The sequence below is a fragment of the Bos javanicus genome, chromosome 11 (assembly GCF_032452875.1).
Source record: "Bos javanicus breed banteng chromosome 11, ARS-OSU_banteng_1.0, whole genome shotgun sequence".
Classification (NCBI taxonomy): Eukaryota; Metazoa; Chordata; class Mammalia; order Artiodactyla; family Bovidae; genus Bos; species Bos javanicus.
The window spans coordinates 75,963,885-75,986,757 of record NC_083878.1 but is presented as its reverse complement, the minus strand read 5'-3'; the positions used below and the strand labels follow the sequence as shown (position 1 = coordinate 75,986,757).

At 42.4% G+C, this 22,873-nt stretch overlaps 1 long non-coding RNA gene across 2 annotated transcripts in view; it reads right to left on the bottom strand.

Annotated features, from left to right (window-relative positions):
* Positions 1-9,191, bottom strand: part of LOC133257376 (uncharacterized) — a 151,583-nt gene extending 142,392 nt beyond the window's left edge. Inside the window, exons 1-2 of one of the 2 annotated variants that reach the window (XR_009739522.1) lie at positions 9,082-9,186; positions 8,154-8,336 (exon numbers count right to left, since the gene is read on the bottom strand). This is a non-coding gene — a long non-coding RNA (uncharacterized LOC133257376). Of the gene's footprint in view, positions 1-7,785; positions 8,337-9,081 lie in introns of those variants that run through there. The other variant, XR_009739521.1, reaches the window with a different exon arrangement.
* Positions 9,192-22,873: the final 13,682 nt, after the last annotated feature.

Genomic DNA, 22,873 nt, shown 5'->3' with positions numbered 1-22,873 from the left:
GAAATATTCTTTTCTGTATCATGCATCAAGTTCAAGTCTTTACCATTTTTTAAGACTTTAAGAATACCAGAAACTCTCTGAAACCTTCCTGAATCTCCTTCCCCAGCCCTTGTCATAGCTTATCAGCCAACCCTAGTCATAGCTTATCAACTATTCTATTACTGTTTTTATCACATGCACCTGGCTAAATACCTGTTACATGTCTGCCTTAGCATCTGGACTGGGGAGCAGAGGCTAAATTTTATCCAAGCTTGTTTCTCAAGGTTTAAACCTAAAACTTGACACATTAGTTGTGAAAAAACTTTTCTTGAACTAATACATCAAACAATGTAGTAATGTTGTAAATTATAATTATTTGGAGGCTATAAAGAAAAAACACATTAAAAGAAGGAAGCTTAGGCCAAATTAGGTAAAGAGACTTTATGAAAAAAAGGACTTCAAACATGTGATTATGTTACATATTTCTTAACATAACAAGAACATGAAGGAGCCACAGAAAAATCATAGAAAGCAAATATTACTTCAGGTTAAAGAGGAATAAGACTGATCCTGGAATCTAGAGATGGCTTGTCTTGACATCAACTCAAGATTCCATAAACTGTTATTGAATTGATTATATATGATTCAATTAAATCTACAGAGGAAACATTACTATGAGCCAGTACTCTTATTCTAGAAAAATAATCATGTCTAAAATCATGATTTTTGCTTTCTCAAGGTTATTAGTCTGATAATTCAGGACAATGGTGTAGCTATAAATTTAAAAAATTGTCTAAAAATTCATTTGGATCATTACAGTATTTTCTTAAATAAGAAAAAGAAGTACAAAAATATGAGCTAATGCAAGTACTTTGACATAAGAGAACCCATTCAATATCATAAATCTAACTTCAAGCAACAAGTATTCTACCACCTGGGCAAGATAAGGAGAGAGATACCCCCATGTAATGTGCTTGTATTAAGACCACTGAAAGCTGAAGGCTGAACAGGAACCCTGAGAGAAAAAAAAAAAATCTTTCAACACCATTTTCTACCCAAAACACACAAAAAAGCAACTTATCACCAGATGATTTAAAAGGCTCCATTATACCAGAGGTAACTGTAGTATGAATAACTGCCAAAAACACAACTTCATTTGAAATATTACCAGACTGATTCAGTCCTTTACACTAATGGCCTAACAGAAGATGTGTCCGTTTCCTTTAGTAAATAATATTTACTTTTATTACTTCTGTTCTTGCATATACCATCTCTGATATTTAATCAAAAATGATGAGGCAATGACCCAGCAATCCCACTCCTAGGCATATACGCTGAGGAAACCGAAATTGAAAAAGACACATGTATCCCATTGTTCATTGCAGCACTATTTACAATAGCTAGAATACTGAAGCAACCTAGATGTACATCGACAGACGAATGGATAAAGAAGTTGTGGTACATATATACAATGGAATATTCTCAGCCATAAAGAAAACTCAGTTCTGATGAGGTGGATGAACCTAGAACCTATTATACAGAGTGAAAGTGAAAGAAATAAAAGAAAGTGAAGTCGTTCAGTCATCTCTGACTCTTTGTGACCCCATGGACTGCAGCCTACCAGGCTCCTCCGTCCATGGGATTCTCCAGGCAAGAATACTGGAGTGGGTTGCCATTTCCTTCTCCAGGGGATCTTCCCAACCCAGGGATCAAACCCAGGTCTCTCACATTGCAGGCAGACGCTTTAACCTCTGAGCTACCAGGGAAGCCCTATCCAGAGTGAAGTGAGTCAGAAAAAGAAAGATAAATATCATATTCTAATTCACATATACAGAATCTAGAAAAAATGGTACTGAAAAATTTATGTACAGGGCAGCAATGGAGAAACAGTCATAAAGAATAGACTTATGGACATGGGGAGAGGGGAGGAGAGGGTGAGATGTATGGAAAGAGTAACATGGAAACTTACATTACCATATGTAAAATAGATAGCCAATGGGAATTTGCTGTATGGCTCAGGAAACTCAAACAGGGGCTCTGTATCAACCTAGAGGGGTGGGATGGGGAGGAAGATGGGAGAGAGTTTCAAAAGGGAGGGAATATATGTATATCTATGGCTAATTCATGTTGAGGATTTGACAGAAAACAACAAAATTCTATAAAACAATTTTCCTTCAATAAAAAAATAAAGAGAAAAAAAATGATGAGGCAAACAAAAAAAGCAAGGTAAAGAACTCATTGTCAATTGATAAAGCAGTCAATATAAGCAAACTTAAGGATGACCAGAACTATTAGATATGTATATTAAAATAGCTATAATTAATACTTCAAATAATCTAGAGCAGGGGGTCAGCAAACCCTGGCCTTCAGGAAAAATTCAACTTCTTCTTACTTTTGTAAAAAAAATTTAATGAACACACCACATTCATTTATAATTATTGAGGGATAATTTTACACTAAAATGGCAGAGCTGTATAGTTGTGAGAGAGTTTGTAGATCCTACAAAGCTTAAAATACTTACTTTCTGCCCTTTGACAAAAATAAAAATTAAAAATTTGCTGATCTTGAGCCTAACGGAAAAAAGTTGACAATAAACATAAACAAATACAGAATATCAACAGAGAGATGAAAACTATAAAAGTCAAATAGAAATTCTTCCAATAGAAACTACATCAGAGATGAAGAATTTCTCTGATAGGCTCATCAGTAGGGTGAAAACAGCATGGCAATAAATTAGCTACTTGACATTATGTCAGTGCCAATAGAAATTATCCCAGTTGAGACACAAAGATGAAAAGGGGAAGGGAAAAAATGAACAGAAAGTATAAGAGGAGTGGGACATATAAAATATTCAGTGGAAATATAGTTGAAGTCCCAGAAAGAGATAGAACAAAATAGAGGAAATATCTGAAGTGATAATGAATAAGAATTCACCCAGCACTGTCACCTAAACCTGTGGTTGGTTAAATGACCAGTAATCTGGAGAGTTGAGTTCTGTTCTGACAGAATTTGGACTTCCTGGTGATTCAGATAGTAAAGAACCCACCTGCAGTGCAGGAGACTTGGGTTCAATTCCTCAGTCAGGAAGACCTCCTAGAGAAGAGAATGGCTACCCACTCCAATGTTCTTGCCTGGAAAATTCCATGGACAGAGGAGCCTGGTGGGCTGTAGTCCATGGGTCCCAAAGAGTCAGGCATGACTGAACAACATGGACAGAACAGATTTATAATATAAAACCCAGTTCTAACCTTCATCCTGTACTTTATATACTTCTTCTGATACTTACGTGAAAATACAGGTTCAGTACTCAAATTTTGGATGACATTGATTTAAGACACAAAACAAATAAAAGTGGAAGAAGAAGAATTAATACCATCCAGATTAGCTTACTTATACAAGGGTTAAACTATAAATATAACCACAAACTTCAAATACATAATATTACAAACCAGTAAAACAGAAGATGAAAGAGGCCTGGCTTAATTGCATATCCAATGTATAAATGGATATACATGAAAGCGAGTCTTATACAAACCAGTATCTGTGTTTGAAGAGACTCCTCAACAAATGGACATAATCCCAAGTGGTATTTGCAGAGGTGGAGAGTTTAATGTGACCAAAGAAAGAACTGGACATGGAACAACAAACTGGTTCCAAATTGGGAAAGGAGTATTTTGTCACCTTGCTCATTTATACATACATAATGTATTTATATAATTATTTATACAAAATACATCAAGGCTGTAATTTGTCACCTTGCTTATTTAACTTATATGCAGAGTACATCATGTGAAATGCTAATCTGGATGAAGCACAAGCTGGAAACAAGAGTGCCTGGAGAAATATCAATAACCTCAGCTACGCAGATGATACCACCCTTATGGCAGAAAGCAAAGAACTAAAGAGCCTCTTGATGAAAGTGAAAGAGGAGAATGAAAAAGCTGGCTTAAAGAAAGCTGTGGTACATATACACAATGGAGTATTACGCAACCATTAAAAAGAATACATTTGAATCAGTTCTAATGAGGTGGATGAAACTGGAGCCTATTATACAGAGTGAAGTAAGCCAGAAAGAAAAACACCAATACAGTATACTAATGCATATATATGGAATTTAGAAAGATGGTAACAATAACCCTGTATGTGAGACAGCAAAAGAGACACAGATGTATAGAACAGTCTTTTGGACTCTGTGGGAGAGGGAGAGGGTGGGATGATTTGGGAGAATGGCATTGAAACTTGTGTAATATCGTATATGAAATGAATCGCCAGTCCAGGGTCGATGCATGATACTGGATGCTTGGGGCTGGTGCACTGGGATGACCCAGAGGGATGGTATGGGGAGGGAGGAGGGAGGGGTGTTCGGGATGGGGAACAAGTGTATACCTGTGGCGGATTCATGTTGATGTACGGCAAAACCGATACAATATTGTAAAGTAATTAACCTCCAATTAAAATAAATAAATGAATATTTTTTAAAAAAGAAAAAAAAACTCAGCATTCAAAAAACTAAGATCATGGAAACTGGTCCCATCACTGCATGGCAAATAGATGGGGAAAGAATGGAAACAGTGACAGACTTTATTTTCAGGGGCTCCAAAATCACTGCAGATGGTAACTACAGCCATGAAATTAAAAGACACTTGCTCCTTGGAAGAAAAACTATGACAAACCTAGACAGCATATTAAAAAGCAGACACATTACTTTGCTTACAAAGGGCCATCTAGTCAAAGCTATGGTTTTTCCAGTAGTCACATATGCAACTGAGAGTTGGACTACGAAGAAAGCTGAGCACCAAAGAATTGCTGCTTTTGAACTTTGGTGTTGGAGAAGACTCTCGAGAGTCCCTTGGACTGCAAGGTGATCAAACCAGCCAATCCTAAAGGAAATCAGTTCTGAATATTCATTGGAAGGACTTGTGCTGAAGCTGAAACTCCAATACTCTGGCCACCTGATGCAAAGTACTGACTCATTGGAAAAGACCCTGATGTTGGAAAAGATTGAAGGCAGGAGGAGACAGGGAAGACAGAGGATGAATAGTTGGATGACATCACTGACTCAGTGAACATGAGTTGGAGTAGGCTCCGGGAGTTGGTGATGGACAGGGAAGCCTGGCACGCTGCAGTCCATGCAGTTGCAAAGAGTCATACACGACTGAGCAACTGAACTGAACTGAACTGAAAGAAAGAACCCCTTTTCAGAAGTCTTCAGCTAGCCTATTGAAATCAGTGGACCATTTGACAACTACATTATTAATAAGTAGAAAAACTATACTGTATTCAAATGTAAGTGGCAAGAATGATTGAGAAGACTTGAAACCACAGCCCCTGAACAAGAAATGTTTAGCTTGAGAAAAGTCAATGTAGTCAAGACATGAAACAATTCTCACAAGTAGAAAGGGAGTTAAACTTGTTTTGTATGGCTTCAGGAGACAGAAATAAAACATGATTAGAAATTCTGAGAAATCCAATTGTAGTGTGATATATTGGGAAACTTTCTAACAGAGCTGTCTACAATGAAATGTGCTGCCTTATAAGGAAATGAGCTTCCACTCACTACAGATGCCCACATAGAAATTTTATAATGCAGAGAAGACTTAACCATAGGATTGGTGGTCATGTGTAATACCTGGTCTTCCTACCTGGACATTCTACACGTCTATAATGCTTGAAGAAGGAAGCCATATGGAGAAAAGAAAAGGAAAGTGTCACTAAAACAGGACTGGATTTAGGAGGAAAAATAAATCTCACCTTTCATGTTTCTTTTGAAACACTTGTCAGATAACCTTGGGAAATGTTAAGTTGGAAATTAGTTACATGGTCTGGAGTTTAAAGAAATCTGAGCTGGAGATAACTTTGGGTATGTTCATTGTACAAGTTTGGGTATGTTCATTGCACACCGCTGGACAGAAACATTAAATGAAACTTTTTAAATAGTATATTTTGCTTAATACAATGTATTCAAATATTACCATTTTAGCAAGGATCAATATAAAAATTATTAATAAGATAAAAATATTCTTTTGTTTTTTGTAATAAGTCTCTGAAATCTGTTGTGTGTTTCACACTTCTATTGCATCTTAATTCAGATACCCACATTCCAAATGCTCAGTAGCCACACCTGGTTAGTGGTTATTTACCATACTGGACAATATAGACAGAGATGATCATTAAATTCTTTAAAATCGATAAATACAAGGAAAAATGGCTGCAGTCACCAGCCATGAAATTAAGTGACTACAGCCATGAAATTAAAAGGCACTTGCTTCCTGGAAGAAAAGCTATGACAATCCTAGACAGCATATTAAAAAGAAGAGACATTATTTTACCAACAAATGTCCATCTAGTCAAAGCTATGGTTTTTCCAGTAGTCATGTTTGGATGTGAGAGTTGGACTATAAGGAAAACTGAGCACCAAAGAATTGATGCTTTTGAACTGTGGTGTTGGAGAAGACTCTTGAGAGTCCCTTGGACTGCAGGGAGATCCAGTCAATCCTAAAGGAAATCAGTCCTGAATATTCTTTGGAAGGACTGATGCTGAAGCTGAAACTCCAATACTTTGGCCACCTGATGTGAAGAACTGACTCATGTGAAAAGACCCTGATGCTGGGAAGGATTGAAGGCAGGAGGAAAAGGGGACGACAGAGGATGAGATGGTTGGATGGCATCACTGACTCAATAGACATGAGTTTGAGTAGGCTCTGAGTGTTGCTGATGGACAGGGAAGCCTGGCATGCTGCAGTCCATGGGGTCGCAAAGAGTTGGACACAACTGAGTGACTGAACTGAGGGGAAAATGCTTTAGAATCAAGCATTGAGAAAATCCAAATAAGGAAAGTAAGATATAGCCAACAGAGAGGAAAAATCTGGGAAACTTTATTGATATGAGAGCCATGAGAAGAAGGTGAAGGTGTGTGGGATCAGTTATGCTAAATTCTGCTTCAAATTCAGAAATTAAAAAAAAAAATCTGTTAGATTTAGATTATGTAGCAGAACTGGGTGCCATTAGTGCCTTATAGACAGGGCTTACAGCAGCTATATGGCAATGGATTGAATAAGGGCAATTTGAACTCAGCTATTCTCAGAATAAGTAGTAATGTGCTCAGATGCTGTGGTTCTCTGCCCAGTCAGCCAAGGGCTTTAGCTCTCTCTTGGTTGATCCATTAAAGGAAAAGAACAATGGGCATGCTTCAGGGCACCATCTCAGGAGACTCCTATGCAAAGCACAAAAATGAAACAGCTGCAATACCTCCCTTCTGCGCACATCCCCTTCTTTTGTAGTGGATTCTTTTAGAAGATGTAAGCTTTCTTCCTATTCTTCAGTCACAGTCTGGGATAAAAATTGCTCAAAGCAAAAAATAAGGCATTTCCTCCTTTAAAGGAAGGATTCCCTGGACATCTTTGGGCAAGGAAGGGATGGAGAACATCTTCACACATGGAGCTGAGATACTGATGGTAACTTCAGAACTGACAGGTAGGCACCAGGTGTGTGAGGCCCCTGTGGTGGCCACCAGGAAACAAAGCTCATGTGTTTATATAACCTGGTCTCAACTCCATTCAGGCAGATCTGCTCTAAGACCTGTCTATAAGGTGCTATTAAATAAACTGTACCTGCATGTTCTGCCAACCACAGCAAGAACAAAGCTAGGTCCCACAATACCCTCACTTAGGGGGCAAATCCAACATTCTTTATCATTGCTATCTACAGAGCTGCCTCCATTGGCCAGAGACCCCCAAACTACCTCTATTACAAGTGATCATATTCCCTGGAAAAGAAATGGGACAGTTAATCAGCTATACTCCAATACAAAATAAAAAGCTTTTTATTTAAAAAAAAAAAGAAAGAAAGAAATGGGATGGAAAAGAATGATATTTTCAGAGACAACATATCTTAGACCCAGATGCAGTCTCAGTCCTGAAGCATCAGACTCTATCAACAAAAGTTCACGTTCAGGCTGATGGGTTCAAACGAAGAACACATAAAGGTCCTATTATATGGCCTGTTTGCCTTCAGTTGACACATGGCAAGTCTGTGCTCATTCATTTACTTGAACATCATGGTGCAGGAATAAAAGAGGGCTGAGTTCTAGCTCTGTGTGATGTTGAGCAAAGCCAGTCCTTTTTCTGGGCCTCAGTCATTTCATCCTTTTCAGTTCCGACATGATATGATCCTACCTCCATCCATTCAATGCTCTCAGGTTCCTCTGCTACTCCAGGTCCCCCTAGAATCTCTGTTCTCTTGAAAGCTGTTTTCTCCTGCCTGCTCACTCAGAGGATTCATGATGACTGTGGTTGCCATAGGAATGATTCATCTATCATAAAGGTGGCTGCATGAGACCACAAATACTCAAAAGAGAGCTAGAAGGAGGGAAAGTGATATTCAGAACTAGGAAATAGATCCACACTGAATGTGGATGACAGCTTAATGAGAGGGGGAGATAAAGTTCGTGCATCTTCTATAACTCTCTTGTGTGTTTGAACTTCTCTGAGAGCATAAGTGCAGATCCACTGTCTGATATGTCTCCCATGACCCCTCCCATGCCCACTTGAGACACTTCCTCCACAAAAATAGAATGAAGTGTATAAGCTGCAAAGAGGCAGCCCCCACCTCCCACCAGCCTGGTGGTGGGATGAAAAGGGAAGGTCAGGATAGCCTGGGGTGATGCTTGACACCATGCCCTGGGCATCCACCTCTGGCTGCTTGTTTATGATCATTCACTTGTCATTTACAAGAAAGGGCTGAAGATGATTTTGAAAAGATTTAGTTTTCTACATAGGCTGTGTAATATTTGAACTCATTATTCTTGAGATGGACCATTATAATATTATCCAGCTGCCAGGGCTTGAGTGGTCATTTCCTTCTTGCATCTCCCTAATAGGACTTCACAACAGCCTACACTCTAATTCCCACCCCAGAATGAGTATTGAAACTCAGCTGTGAATTGAACATCCCCCCAATCCTGGTCATTGACTGAGGCCCCTATTCCAGCCACAGATAGCCATCCTTCCAAGCCTAGCCATGGACAGACCCCTCATTCAGGCCACAGACAATCCTATGGTGGGCCAGGGAGTGGACACATTTAACTTGAGCCAGTTATCTCACCATGACCCTGGAAGGGAGCAGAGGAGAGGAGAGGGGGGTGGTCAGTGCTAGCCAGTTCCATACAGAGCCACACCTGATTGTGCATGTCTCACCAAAGATGGGTCACAGGCATCTTTATTATGAAATTCAATTTACAGTTTCCTAGCAACAGGATACCAATCAGGCGACTGTAGTTCAAGGGTTCAAGGTCTTTGGTAGGAAGAAGCTGGGAGAAGCAGGGTAGGGTGGGAGGACTTCCCAGCAGGAGAAACAATTGACAGTTCAGTTTCAGGATGAGGAAACCAAGCCAGCTGAAGAAGGAACCTCAGAGAGTTTGCCTTTCTTCCTTCAGACTCTTTGAAGCAGGAATTCGCCCTACTGCTGCTGTTGCTGGCTTCTCACTGCTGCATTAATCACTAGTATTGATGCATCCAATTCCAAATCATGAGGCATGTTCTCGAATTACACACAGAGCTTGCTCCACGCACAAAACATTGGCAGTAGAAGACAAATCAGAAGAAGAACAATAAACTTTCTCAGGCTACTTCCCCTAGCAAGTTGGCTAAGCTTTGGAAATGCTGCAGTCACCAAGTCAGGTGGTTAGGTCCTGAAACATTATCCTGTGGTTCATTCCCACTCTTTTTAGCGCCTGCAAATTTATTACATAAGATATTATTTTGTACTCAATTTAATTAGTTATAACTATTTGTAGTCATTTGAAATACACTTCATGTTGATTAAAATAATTAGTGTAGGGCTACTAAATATTTACCTAAGATATGAATCCAAGGGGAATTTGATAAATTTAATTAGCAAGAACTAATTATTGTTATGATAGGAGTTAGGGTTTAATAAATATAATTACAGAGTACAAATGATGGTTTCTTAATTAATAGATACTAGTTGCAAACACAAGAGCCATTATCATATTTTCATGCAGGACATGCTATTCAGCACACCTTCCAGATGTCAACTCTAGCAGCCATGGTGACTTACAACAAGAGGAGCTAACACTTGTAAAGTGCTTCTACTGTCAGGCACAATTCTAAGAGCTGTTAGCGCATGAGTTCATTTCATCCTTAAAACAACCCTACTGTTGTCCACACTTTACAAGTATAGAAACTGAGGCACAGAAAAGTTAAGCAACTTGCCTAAGATTGCATAGCTAGGAAGTGGCAGGGCTGGCACTAAATCCCATGCGGTTTAGCTCTAGGGTTCATGCTGTTTTCTAGTGACAGTATCTAAGCCAACCAAACAATAAAAATAAAAAGTGTGAATGTTCAAAAGACCAAGAACCAATATCCTCAAGTCCGCTTCGCTAGTCAAATATGACAGATGTGTGCTATTTGCTGATATCATTTACACAATAGTGGAGACTCTAAAGAGACCCTGAAGTCACCTGGCCTTGGGTCATTTATGATTTTGCTGAGGCTCAGATGTGGAATGGCCGAGGTGCTGAAATTGATGAAAATAAGAGAACCGGGCTGCATGTTCAGAGCTGCATTCCAAGAATACTCTGTGGTGCTTCTTTGGCTCATTTAGCACATGCATTCTATTGGGAAACTTTCTACCATCATGGCATTTGCAAGTTTGGAGAATTCAAATGGTATCAGGGATCTGCTCTTGTTCACTGTCGTTCAGTCACTAATTGTGTCTAACTCTTTGCAACCCCATGTGTGGCAACACACCAGGCTTCCCTGTCTTTCATTATCTCCAGAGTTTGCTCAAATTCATGTCCATTGAGTTGGTGATGCTATCTAACCATCTCATCCTCTGCCGCCCTCTTCTTTTGCCTTCAATCTTTCCCAGCATCAGTCTTTTCCAATGAGTCGACTCTTCACATCAGGTGGCCAAAGTACTGGAGGCTTCAGCTTCAGCATCAGTCCTTCCATTCAATATTCAGGGTTGATTTTCTTTAGGATTGACTGATTTGATCTCCTTGTAGTCCAAGGGATTCTCATGAGTCTTCTCCAGCACCACAGTTCGAAAGCATCAATTCTTCGGCACTCAGCCTTCTTTATGGTCCAACTCTCACATCCATACATGATTACAGGAGAAACCATAGCTTTAACTTTAGGGGTCTTCGTTGGCAAAGTGATGTCTCTGCTTTTTAATACTATGTAATAACTATGGGGTCGTGAAGAGTCGGACACGACTGAGCGACTTTCACTTTTCACTTTCATGCATTGGAGAAGGAAATGGCAACCCACTGCACTGTTCTTGCCTGGAGAATCCCAGGGGCGGGGGAGCCTGGTGGGCTGCCGTCTGTGGGGTCGCACAGAGTCGGACACAACTGAAGCAACTTAGCAGTAGTAGTAGTAATAACTTTGTACTCCAACAACTCATGGGCGTGCACCTCATTCAGTTGAGAATCTTTAAAGTCAACAGCCATTTAGTTAAGGGCTTGGTTTGTTCATTTTAATTGGAGTATAGTTGCTTCTTTACACTGTTGTGTTAGTTTCTGCTGTGCAACAAAGTGAATCAGCCTTATGCATACGTAGATTTCATTGGATAAAGGGGAATGTGTGAGAGACAGCTAAAGAAGTACAATGAGTCAAAAAAGAGATTCTACCAAATGCTCTTTTGCATGGTAGCTAAATCATGTGATCCCTGGTGGGACATAAGAATAAAACTTCTTTTTGTTGCTAGATGATAAAAAAATTTTAAATTTTTGAATAAAGTCAAGAGTCCTTTCACAGTTATCAAAATGATCCTGAATCGCTGCTGCCTATATAACCACAGAGATGGCAAGTTCCACAGGATCAGGCCCTGAGCATTTATGCTCCTTATCAGAAAATGCCTTTCTTCAAGAGGGTCTGGCTCATCAGTAATATGATATCAGCATAGGACTCTGGTAATGTCCCTGTTGATGAATTCACAGGGAAAGTGCAGACCCATTATACTCCCCTTGGTGCCAAAGATATTCTGTAAGGACAATGACTTTTACCTGGGGACAATTACATAAGGTAATCCATGTCAATGAGCTCACTACAGCCCTTGAGCTGTATCCAGTATGGGTTGTATATTTTCCTTTATTTGTAAGAAATGAAAAAGTGAAGACTTTGAGTCAGTATCCAGGATCCCATTATAATAGATTAGTGTTTCAGGAAGCCCAGTGGAACAGCCTCACATGTGCTTATCCTTACCTATGGTTGGATGAGCTCCAAGTGAGCTAGATATGAAAATTATTGATCGCCAATCCCAGATGAAAGCCGTAGCAGGAGGAAATACAGATCAGGGATTCCTCCCCGGCACATGCTCTGTGTGAGGAGCTGAAACTCATTGCTATGCCCACCTGTCTCTCAGTATTTCACAGGGTGGTGCTGAGGATCCCTTGACTTGGCCTGTAAGGAAAGTCCTTGCTTTGCTCTTGAGACCGGGAACCTGACACAGTGTACACATCACTTGGGCCTCCGAGGACAGCCTGGCTTGCAGAGATCAGTTTCCTAAGTAGATTTGTTGACAGCAAAGTATATGGAGAGGAAGGCAAACAAGCAATGTTTGCCAGGTAGAGACATCGCCTGCAAGTTTCATGCACTGCACCTGTGTCCCCTGCTCTGTCCAGATCAGAAATCTGCCCTTCTGCCCCCTGATCTGGTAGCAGCCTTCTGAATCAAGAGCTCCCTCAGAAGGCAGACCACATTTAAGGGTAGGTTGCACCCCAAATGAATCCCTCAGAAATATCCAGGTTACATCTGTAGCTCACCTTACTTGTAATTGAGAGACCTGGCTATAAACTTCCCCTTGGTTCTGTGCTGAGTCATACAGCAGTGACATTTTCCGTTGGTCACATGCTTCTGGGGCTTCCCTGGTGGTGATGGCTCAGTGGTAAAAAATACGCTTGCCAATGCAGGTGATGCAGAAAACGTGGGCTTGATTCCTGGATCGGGGAAATGCCCTGGAGAAGGAAATAGCAACTCTTCCCAGTATTCTAGCCTGGGAAATCCCATGGACAGAGGAGCCTGACGGTCCATGGGGTCACAGAGTCAGACATGACTTAGTGACTAAACAACAACAGGCTTCTGGATTCTGTCTGCTGTTCAGTGAGAGCTCTGCTTATAGAATGAGATCCTAGTGTGTCCCAGAATCCAGCTCATCACACTTTAATGGACAACTCTTCCTGCCCTTCATCCTTGTTTACGTAACAGCTGACAAGTCAGTGCCTTATTCTGTGCCCCACTACACAGATGTTTTGGCCATCAAATATGACCCAAGAGTTTATCAAAATTGGTCATTTTGTTGTAATCGGAGAAATCACTGGGTATCAATAAAGTGAGGACCAAGTGAGATCTGCGTTGGGAAGTGAATTGTAAACCTGACACTAACAGAGGCAGGCCTAGAACCCAAGTCTTCTGATCCCGGTTCAGTGCCCTTGCACTGTGTGCAAAATGATGCAGAATGTCGTTCTAAGAACTCCTTGTCCCATCGGCCTCACTAACTGCCATTTTGAAATCTGGACAGTGTTTGAAACGCAAGGTCTAACTTCTTCCAAAATGATTGAGTTATTCACATTAGCAATATGAAGCAAGACCATTAGACTCAACAAGTGCTTCTGAGAGCTTTTCTCTAGGAAGAAGATTGACTGGCTACTGTCACAGGCACCAGTCCCCAGATCCCAGCTCACAGTCTCGCCCAGCATCCATCCCATCAAGAATCCTTTCACCTATGCCTTTGGGACACTGGAGAGTGTCAGGGCTTCATTCATGGGGTAAATGGGTAATTGTTATCAATAATGCGAAAGGATGGCATTAAGAGGGGGTTGTAAAAACCCAGATTGTCTAAGGCCCAGGGCTTTCTATTCAGAGTGGAGCTCTGGAAGGTTTGGGTTGGTGCCAAAGAGCAAAACCAGCATGGAGATCACCTCTCTTGGGCTCAGCTTTGTTTTGAAGAAATGGCATCTCTCCCTCCAGTCAATCCTGAAACACAGTTTAATCTAAAGGGAGCAACACGGGAGAGGGGAAAACAAGAAGATGAGAAAAACCAATAAATAGTAATAACAGGAAGCAGGAAAAGACAGGCCTGGATGTGCAATTCTTTTTGTGCCTGTTAAATGAACTCTGGTGGGGATGAGGAGAGAGAATTATCCTATTTATATATTGAAAGGAATTTTAAATATGCATAGGCAGGGAGAGAGGATCCACAGAGATTGAAATGCAAAACACAGCATGATCGGTGCATCTCCCCTTCTATCTCCCAGTACCACGAGCAAGTTCCTTGCACCAATTTCTGGAAAGCTCCTTCTAAAACTCAGAGCCGTCCTTCTGCTTATTCAGCATTTCTGTCCTAGAAAAGCAATTCTGTTTTTATAAAGAAATGGGCCTTCACTTGCAAAACACTCTGCAAAGGAATTCAGACAGGAAAGGAGCTCATAATTATACACTGATGCACACAGGTCCAAGCAACCCATTCACACAGAGAGACACAAGTGCACAAACATATATAACGCACATACACACTTCCTTCTGTACCACAATCTCCTGGCTACTTGGCACTAAGGCTTTAGACATTGTAAGTTCGTAACATGCACATGGAAAAAAGATTTTTGCCATCGTGCAAGGAAACACAGGGGAGCATGGATTAAAGAGCAGGCTATTCTGAGCACAGTCATTTGGAGAACATGTAAAAGAAAGAAAACTGGCCATAGTTCCTCACTAATATACTTCATCCACACTGAAAAAGCAATCCTTTGACTGACACAAATCTCTCCTACCTTACGAAATCTTCCCACTCACCATCCCCACCAAGCACATGCTGCCTCTCCTAAAATAGCAGGAGCTACTGTCCTCAGAGGCAAATAAATCCTAGAGTAGCTGCTTCTGGCTTCATTTCCATGGACTAACACACCCTAAGTCCCAAACCAAAGCCCTTAAAGAAAGAGGAATGGCTAAATAAAAAACAGACCTTTGTCGACCGTCTTACTGTTTCCCCGCCCACAATCTCCCCCTTCCTCTCTGTATCTCACAAGTTCATACAACATCCCTGGCTGCCCCTGTTCAGGTCTGTAGACTTATAGAATTTATTCACTGACCTGGGTATTACTTTGGGAAAGTTACCACTCTCTGGTTGTTTAGGACAGAATATTTTAAAACTAGGAAGTTTGCTGACAGAAAGTCAAGACCTTCAAGTTTTTATAATAGGCTTCCAATCAATAATTAAAACACAGAGGAGAAAGGGAAGAGAAGGAGGATGAATTGTGAGAGCACATTCAACAACCCAGTGTTGGCTCTCTGTTGGTTCTGCATGGATTCTTCCAGTAGGAGGACATCTTGAACGATTAGCCATGTAGCTTGACCATCCACCCAAGACCCAGGAAGGAGCCCTTTACCAAATTCCTGACCTACTTGCAGGCCCAGTCCCATTCTGCAGAGCTGGCCTGGCTAATATCTCTACACTTTACATTTAGCATCACTTCCTCTAGAAATCTGTCTCAGAATGCTTCCCCTTTGACATCTGAATCATTGCAGTTTGGAGAGAGAGTGCTGTGAGGATAGGAAAGATGCCTAATTCCATACTCAGGTACTGAGACCTCAGGATTTTGTGATTTCTATGGAGAGGCTAGGTGATGAGAGGCAGTGAACAGCTGGCTTTCTGGGCCTGGATATCAGAGCAGAAGACTGGTTCCAGAAGCAACCAGGAAGCACCCAACATATGAATTGTCCTGAAGGCCTTGGTGTGAGGGGAGTCCGAAAGGGTAGCCAAGGCTCGAGGCCTTCCCCAGCAGCCACCATGTAGAATGGAGATGTCAAACTCAGAGGAAAGAGATGAAGTTGGAGCTCTATGTGAAGAATTTTCTGTAGGCCCAGATTCGTGATAGCAGGGCCATATGAATCATCATTGCTGTAATTACGTTAATGTAACATTTCTCACTGAGAATTCAGGAAAGTGCTTATATCTACATTAAGCTTTCAGGCAATCAAAGACCAGATTTTTTTTTAAAAGCCTGAAAATGGTATTAATGTGTGAAAAACGCTTAAAAAAAATACCACCAATATCTTAAGAACAACTGGGAAGCATGTTTCACCAGCCTGTCTATAATTCACAGCTCCAGCCTGAGCACAGGCTTGTAAAGACAGATAACAAAGGTGCCTCCCTGTCTGAGGAATTAGCACCTGACCGTCCACCGCCTTCAAGCATGGCACCTACGTAGAAGCAACTCACCCTTTGATTGCCATTAAAGGTCAGCGTTTCTTAGTGTTGATTTGCAAGTGAGAGGCTGAGGGAACCCAGAACCAGGGCTCCCATTAGGCCTCATTACCACTAAGGGTGGGTGAATGAAAACTACAACAGCCATCCTTCTGGGTGCCTTGATGCCTGTATCTTCCACCTTCCTGTAGCCTTCCCTAAAGTGATCCAGGCTGAGATCATGGTGCTAGGGGATCTCTTCTCCAATGGAAACAGAACTAGCATTTGGCCAAACATAAAACCATAGATGGCCCGGTTAGAGGGAGGGAAGCTATGTAGGCTTTAAGCCTCTTCCCCTTAATTCCCCTCATAAGGACATTTGTAGAGCCTTGCAGGCATTTGCTTTTTGTGTCTGATGGTACTATCATAACCTTCTTGTACCTTTTATATGCTGTCAGCCTACCTATGGCTCCATCCCGCTCATTTTCTATGGTACAGATTAAGGACTACCTCTCCTATGATGGCAGACAATGTCAGTGAACTAGCACCACCTGTTCATGAATAGGACTCTGCCTAGACTCTTCCCGTGGCCTTCCATCCAGGTACCATGAATGTCCTAGAGGATACCACCCTTGACACATCACCCAGAGCCCACCCCACTCTAGCTCAGAGCACTACCCTTTCTTATCAGAATGTAAAATTTCTTTGTCTTAGTTAATTCTCCCTTCAATCCTTCTCACATACAGAAAACAGAAGGAGCTTTCTATAATAAGCATCAGACTTCTCCATTCCTCTGTTAAAAACTCTTTAGACCCATCACTGGCTTCCCATGCATACAGGATCAAGTCCAAACTCCTGCCCATGGCTGGCAAGGCCCCCACAATCTAGCCCCTCCCCTTTCTTGCCAGATGTAACCCCTGTGCAGGACAAAGTGTGCCAGACAACGAAAGAGGTGATTTTATTCAGGTGTCGTAATAGGAAGAATGAATGAGAAACATGTCAAAGAATAGGAAGGGGCCTTGAATCTGATAATAGACACAGGTAAACCAGGGAGTCATGGGTAAGGCCAACAGAAGTCATGAAGGAGAAATGAGACAGCCCTATCTAGGCATATGAGAGATTAAGGTAGTGGTTTTTATCGTTAGATTTTATTGGAACACAGAAGGGTGGGAAGATTTCTTAACAGTTACTGCCTCCAGGAGCAGAGTGCTCAGGTAAATTGCAAGTCTTCCCATTTCACTCCACCATGATGACCTCCAGCATAGACACACTCACCTGAGCTATGCTCACATGCCTGGGACAGGGCTCAATTTGCCCTCTGTGGATGAAAAGCCCTTCTCTATCCCCTATGCTTGACCAGTTTTCAAGGTTCAGTTCAAGATTCAGTTACCTTCTACCTAAAATTTTAATCAGAACCCACGTTGTTGTGGTAAGGATTAAATAGGGTGATGTAATTGAAGTCCTCTGCATGGGGGACCCAGTGAGCCCTGAAATACAGACTTCTAAACATCTTTCCTGGCTGGGCCCTTCAGGTGGGGTTGCCTCCGCTGTACCCTGCTCAACTCATCTGTCTTCACACCTGAGACTCCAGGACCCAGTGACAGCCATGAGCTCCTTCTCACGCTTTCAACAAACATTTACTAATCCTCACCGGGTGAGCAAGACAGCCCCGCCACCAGCTCACATGGAGATCACAGCCCCTGAGGCTACAAAGAGTAAGTGAACAACTGCAGTGCAAAGGCGTGTGCAGGCACTAAAAAGCTACTAGGTACTCACGCTCTGGGGGATAAAAGTAGACAGTTGACCCAGATCGGGGTTGGATGCAGGTGGGTTTCTGGGAGGAAGTGATCGGTAAGCTTGGATGAGGGAAGGACTTCAAAACATAATTTGTAAAAAATCGAGACACGGGAAGGGGAGAGGAAGCAAGGAAGTGGGAAATGCTTCACTTAGGACAAGAGAGCATGTCACACCTTTCTTCACCATCCTAATCTACACACACACACAAACAGACACACACTTTCATACACAGGCACACACGGACACTTCCCTCGTGGTTTATCTTTGTTCTGCCTTTAAGCATCAAGGTGTGAATAATGAACCTTTTATCCTACATTTTGGATGGATTGTCTGTGTCTGAATTTTTTTGTTTCGGCGCTGATAGTAATCTAAGTCATTAACCCCGATAAGCACCCTTTAATTTCTGTTTTTTTCCTTAGAAGGTAAATGGGACTAGAACTTTACTCAGAGGAAGAGCTGGGGAAGAGAGGAAGGAGGTCACATGATAAGCACTCCATAAACATCTCCTTCTCTTGCTCCTGAGCCAAACCTTTCCAGCAGCAAGTGTGCTGAAACCGGAGCACTGTGTGTATCGTGGCACTAGATACTGCCTCAAAGAAACCAATGTTTTAGAAAGCTTCTTCCAGGCAGCACACATGAGGACCCACTCCTGGGACTCCCAAGTGCTGGGAGCAGGGCTACTGATAGGTAAGTGGGGGTGGGGACCAGGGCCAAAGAAGTGGGTGGGGCAGTCAGTACAGTCCCAAATTGCCTCTCTGGGAGAAATGAATTCATTAACTTCAACTTCGAGTCCTCATTTGTTTCCTGCATGGAGGGATTGCTGTAGATGGGCTGCTTAGTGACAAAACCCACAACACCTGCGGCAGGCTGGGCACATGGCTGTTGCCAAGAGCCAGTTGCACTTTGCATGCAACACCACCCTGAGCCACTGCAAGCTCTCTATGAGCTCTGCTTCACCAGCCATTCACCATCAGCCCCTGCAGACACACCATGGACCCTCATCACCAGCCAGAAACTCCCCTCTCTACAAAGCTCAGTTCAATCCATTGCTCTATCACCCCTGCAGAAGGCAGTTCCAAGGCCAAGAACACACAGAGGATTGTCAAGGATTTATAAAGGAATTGAGAAAAAATGCAGTGTCACAACAAGAAGAGCCCTTGGGAGACAAGATCAGCTTTATTTTGCAGGGTGAAAAATGAAAACATGCGGCTCCTTGTTCAAAAATTATTAGCAATTTCAAGGTGGCAAGAGCAGAGCATGAAACCAAACCTCAGATACTTCCGATCCCAGGGCCCTGTTTGACTACACAGGTTGGACAAACAAAGTCAGCCCTGCTGAGAGGTCACATCATTCAAACCCCTTATTTTATGGGTGAGAAAATTAAAGCCTAGAAGCTGAAACCCTTCTCTTTTTCCAGTCCCACGTCATTTTCACGTGGTAGGAGGCCTCCACACTGGTGTTCCGCAGTCATGAATTGTTCATTTACAAATTGTGCAATCCCAGGCAAGTTATGTAATCTCTTTCTCTCTCAGGATCCTCATCAGTAAAATGGGGGTAATAATAGTACCGACCTCAAAGATCATTCCATACACTTAAACACAATAAGATGCAGAGAAGTTAGAAGAGTATATGACCTATGGGTGTGCTCAGTTGCTTCAGTCGTGTCCAACTCTTTGCAATGCTGTGGACTATAGCCCACCAGGCTCCTCTATCCATGGGATTCTCCAGGTAAGAATACTGGAGTGGGTTGCCGTGCCCTCCTTCAGGGGATCTTCCCAAGCCAGGGATTGAACCCATGTCTCCTGCATCTCCTGCATTGCAGGCAGATTCTTTACCCACTGAGCCACCTGAGATGCCTGTATGACCTATTGTGGCTCCCAGTAAACAATTGCAATGTTAAATATTGGTAATAGTAATGATGATGGTAGTATTTCAGTAGGCTCCTACTTTTGTTTCCTTTGGGTGGCTTTACTTTTCTGTATCAGGGAGAGGACACCTTTGACAACACTAACTATGAACTACCTCACCGTGGTTTGTAGGCCTAAGGAATTCAGGTCAGAGTAGGTATATCAGGTCTAGAGAAAGGCCGCTGCTGCTGTTGCTGCTAAGTTGCTTCAGTCATGTCCAACTCTGTGCGACCCCATGGACAGCAGCCCACCAGGCTCCCTCGTCCCTGGGATTCTCCAGGCAAGAACACTGGAGGGTTGCCATTCTAGAGAAAGGCCAGGCTCTGTAAAAAGCTGACTCAAGCAGTCCTACTCCTGGGACTTTTCTCCCATCAAAGATTGGGCTGTCTAAAAAGAAGGAGAAAATTTGTGACAACATGAATAGATCTGGAGGGCATTATGCTGATTGAAATACGCAAGACACAGAAACGAAAATACTGCATGATCTCAATTATACGTGCAATCTAAAATAAACTCGTAGAGCCAGAGAATACAGTGGTGGCTGCCAGAAGCTGTGAGGAGTAGGAAATGATAGACGATGGTTAGATGATGCAAAGTATCAGTTATGTAGGATAAATAATTTCAGAGATCTGCTATACAGCACAATGCCTATAGTTAACAATGCTGTATTGTGTGCTAAAAATCTGCTAGGAGGGTAGATCTTAAGTGTTCTCACCATGAAATAATAATAATCAATAAAAAAGGGGGTAGAAGGAGACTTTGGGAGGTGATAGATATGGTTCTGACCTTGATGGTGGTGATGGCATCACAGATGTATGCATGCGTGGCAAGATGCTTCAGTCGTGTCCAACTATCTGTGACCCCATGGACTGTAGCCCACCAGGCTCCTCTGTCCACAGGATTCGACAGGCAAGAACACTGGAGTGGGTTGCCATGTGCTCCTCCAGGGGATCTTCCTGACCCAGGGATCAAACCCACGTCTGTTATGTCTCCTGCATTGGCAGGTGGGTTCTTTATTACTAGCACCACCTGGGAAACCCCTATACATTAAATGTGTACCACCTTTTATGTATCAATATTATCTCAATAAAGTGGTTTTAAAAAGTAAAGTTCTTAGTAGATTAAAAGAAAAAAAATATATAAGGCTGAGCTGCATAAATGCAGGGTTTCTCATGCTGGCTTCATCTACTTACCAGCAGAATGTCCGGGTGTGCTTGCCAAAAGTTTGCATTCCTAGATCCCAACTTGGACCCCATAAACCAAAATCTCCCAGGCTGGGATCCCACCTGTGGAAATTCTTATTTCACACTCAAGAGTGAGAACCACTGGCCAAGGCCAGCTGCAGGTGCACGGTCACCCACAAAACCTCCAGGGTGCAGCACCGGCATCAGGCGTGGCGTCGCCCTGGCTGCTTTGGGCTGTCTGTCCCCATGGTGATTTTGCACGGGCAGGGCACCCAGCAGGCACCAATTAGAGCATGTGGGTTGGCTGTCAGATGGTTCACTGAACACATCTCACATCTAACACACAAGAAAGGCAACCGCTGTGCCAGCTGGTCAGGCTGTTCCATCTGGGCCTGGTCCAGGGGGAGTCTGGCTGGGGTCCTGAGAGTGACCCAGAGAGGCCGAGCATGTCACTGCACACAGTGTCTTGCTCTTTGCAGCCTCCAACTGTGGGACATCTCGTCCAATTCTGGAATATCCTCAAGCCTCACAGCTTACTGCTAAAGCTCTTGAGCTATATTAAAAAAGAACAAGGGCCATTTTAAGCCTCCCTTTAAACAGACTTCAAAAGGATAAGGAGGTCAATAGGTACAAACTTCCAATTATAAGATAAATAAGTTCTGGGGGTGGAATTACAGCATGGTAACTGTAGTTAGCAATAATATTTTGTATATTTGAATGTTGCTAAAATAGTAGACCTTAAAAGTTCTCAACACACACGCAAAAAGTGTAATTAGCTGATATCATGGATGTTAACTAGATTTATTGTGGTGTTTATTTGTTGCTAAATGAATATATAGGGCTTCCTTGGTGACTCAGCCAGTAAAGAATCTGTCTGCAACCAGGTTCGATCTCTGGGTGGGGAAGATCCCCTGGAAAAGAGAATGGCTATCCGGCTATCCACTCCAGTATTCTTGCCTGGAGAATTCCATGAACAGAGGAACCTGGCGGGCTACTGTCTGTGGGATTGCAAAGAGTCAGACATGACTGAGCATGTCTGACTAACACACACACACACACACACACACACACACATATCAAGCCATAATGCTATGCAGTTTAACTAATACAATGTTATATGTGAATTATAGCTCAATAAAACTGAAAAAAAAAAAGTCTGCCACTGGATGCAAAAGATCTTAAATAGCTTTAATATGATCAGTTATCTATCATACCAACTATACCAAGCAAATGGCAAACATTCCTCAGTGCTCAAGATACCCTGTCTGGCCCTCTCTGTAGTCACTCAGGAAAAGAGAGAGAAATTCATTTGAAATCAGGCTCCGGTCATCATGGGGATAGCAGGGGATTTCTTTATCATCCTGCATTCAGTCTTCCTTTCTCTAGCACCCAAATTTACCTTCTTTCAAAGCACATAACTTGCACTTTCAGCTTATACCTCTTTGTCAGAAATTAAAGCTGACTTGCTCACTGTTTTGACTGGAAACAAACATCTCCCATGGGGTGTTGCCTTTACCAGGAAAGCACAGGAGAAGCTCAAGGATGTCCCAGTACACCCAGCAGGAGCCCACCTTGCAGGAAACGGAGAAGGGCTCTGACCCAGTGAGGTGTGTGCCCCGGGGGGAACCTCAGGGCCCTAGATGCCTAGGTGCCTGCATCGGGGCACCCTTGAGAGTTGATATCTACTCAGCAAGCCTCTCAAAGAGCAGATTCAAGCTTGTGCTCATCACCCAACCCTAACACAGCCCCCTCTGTGGTTCAGAGCCACTCCTATAATCCCATGTACTAACCCTCCAGCACCAT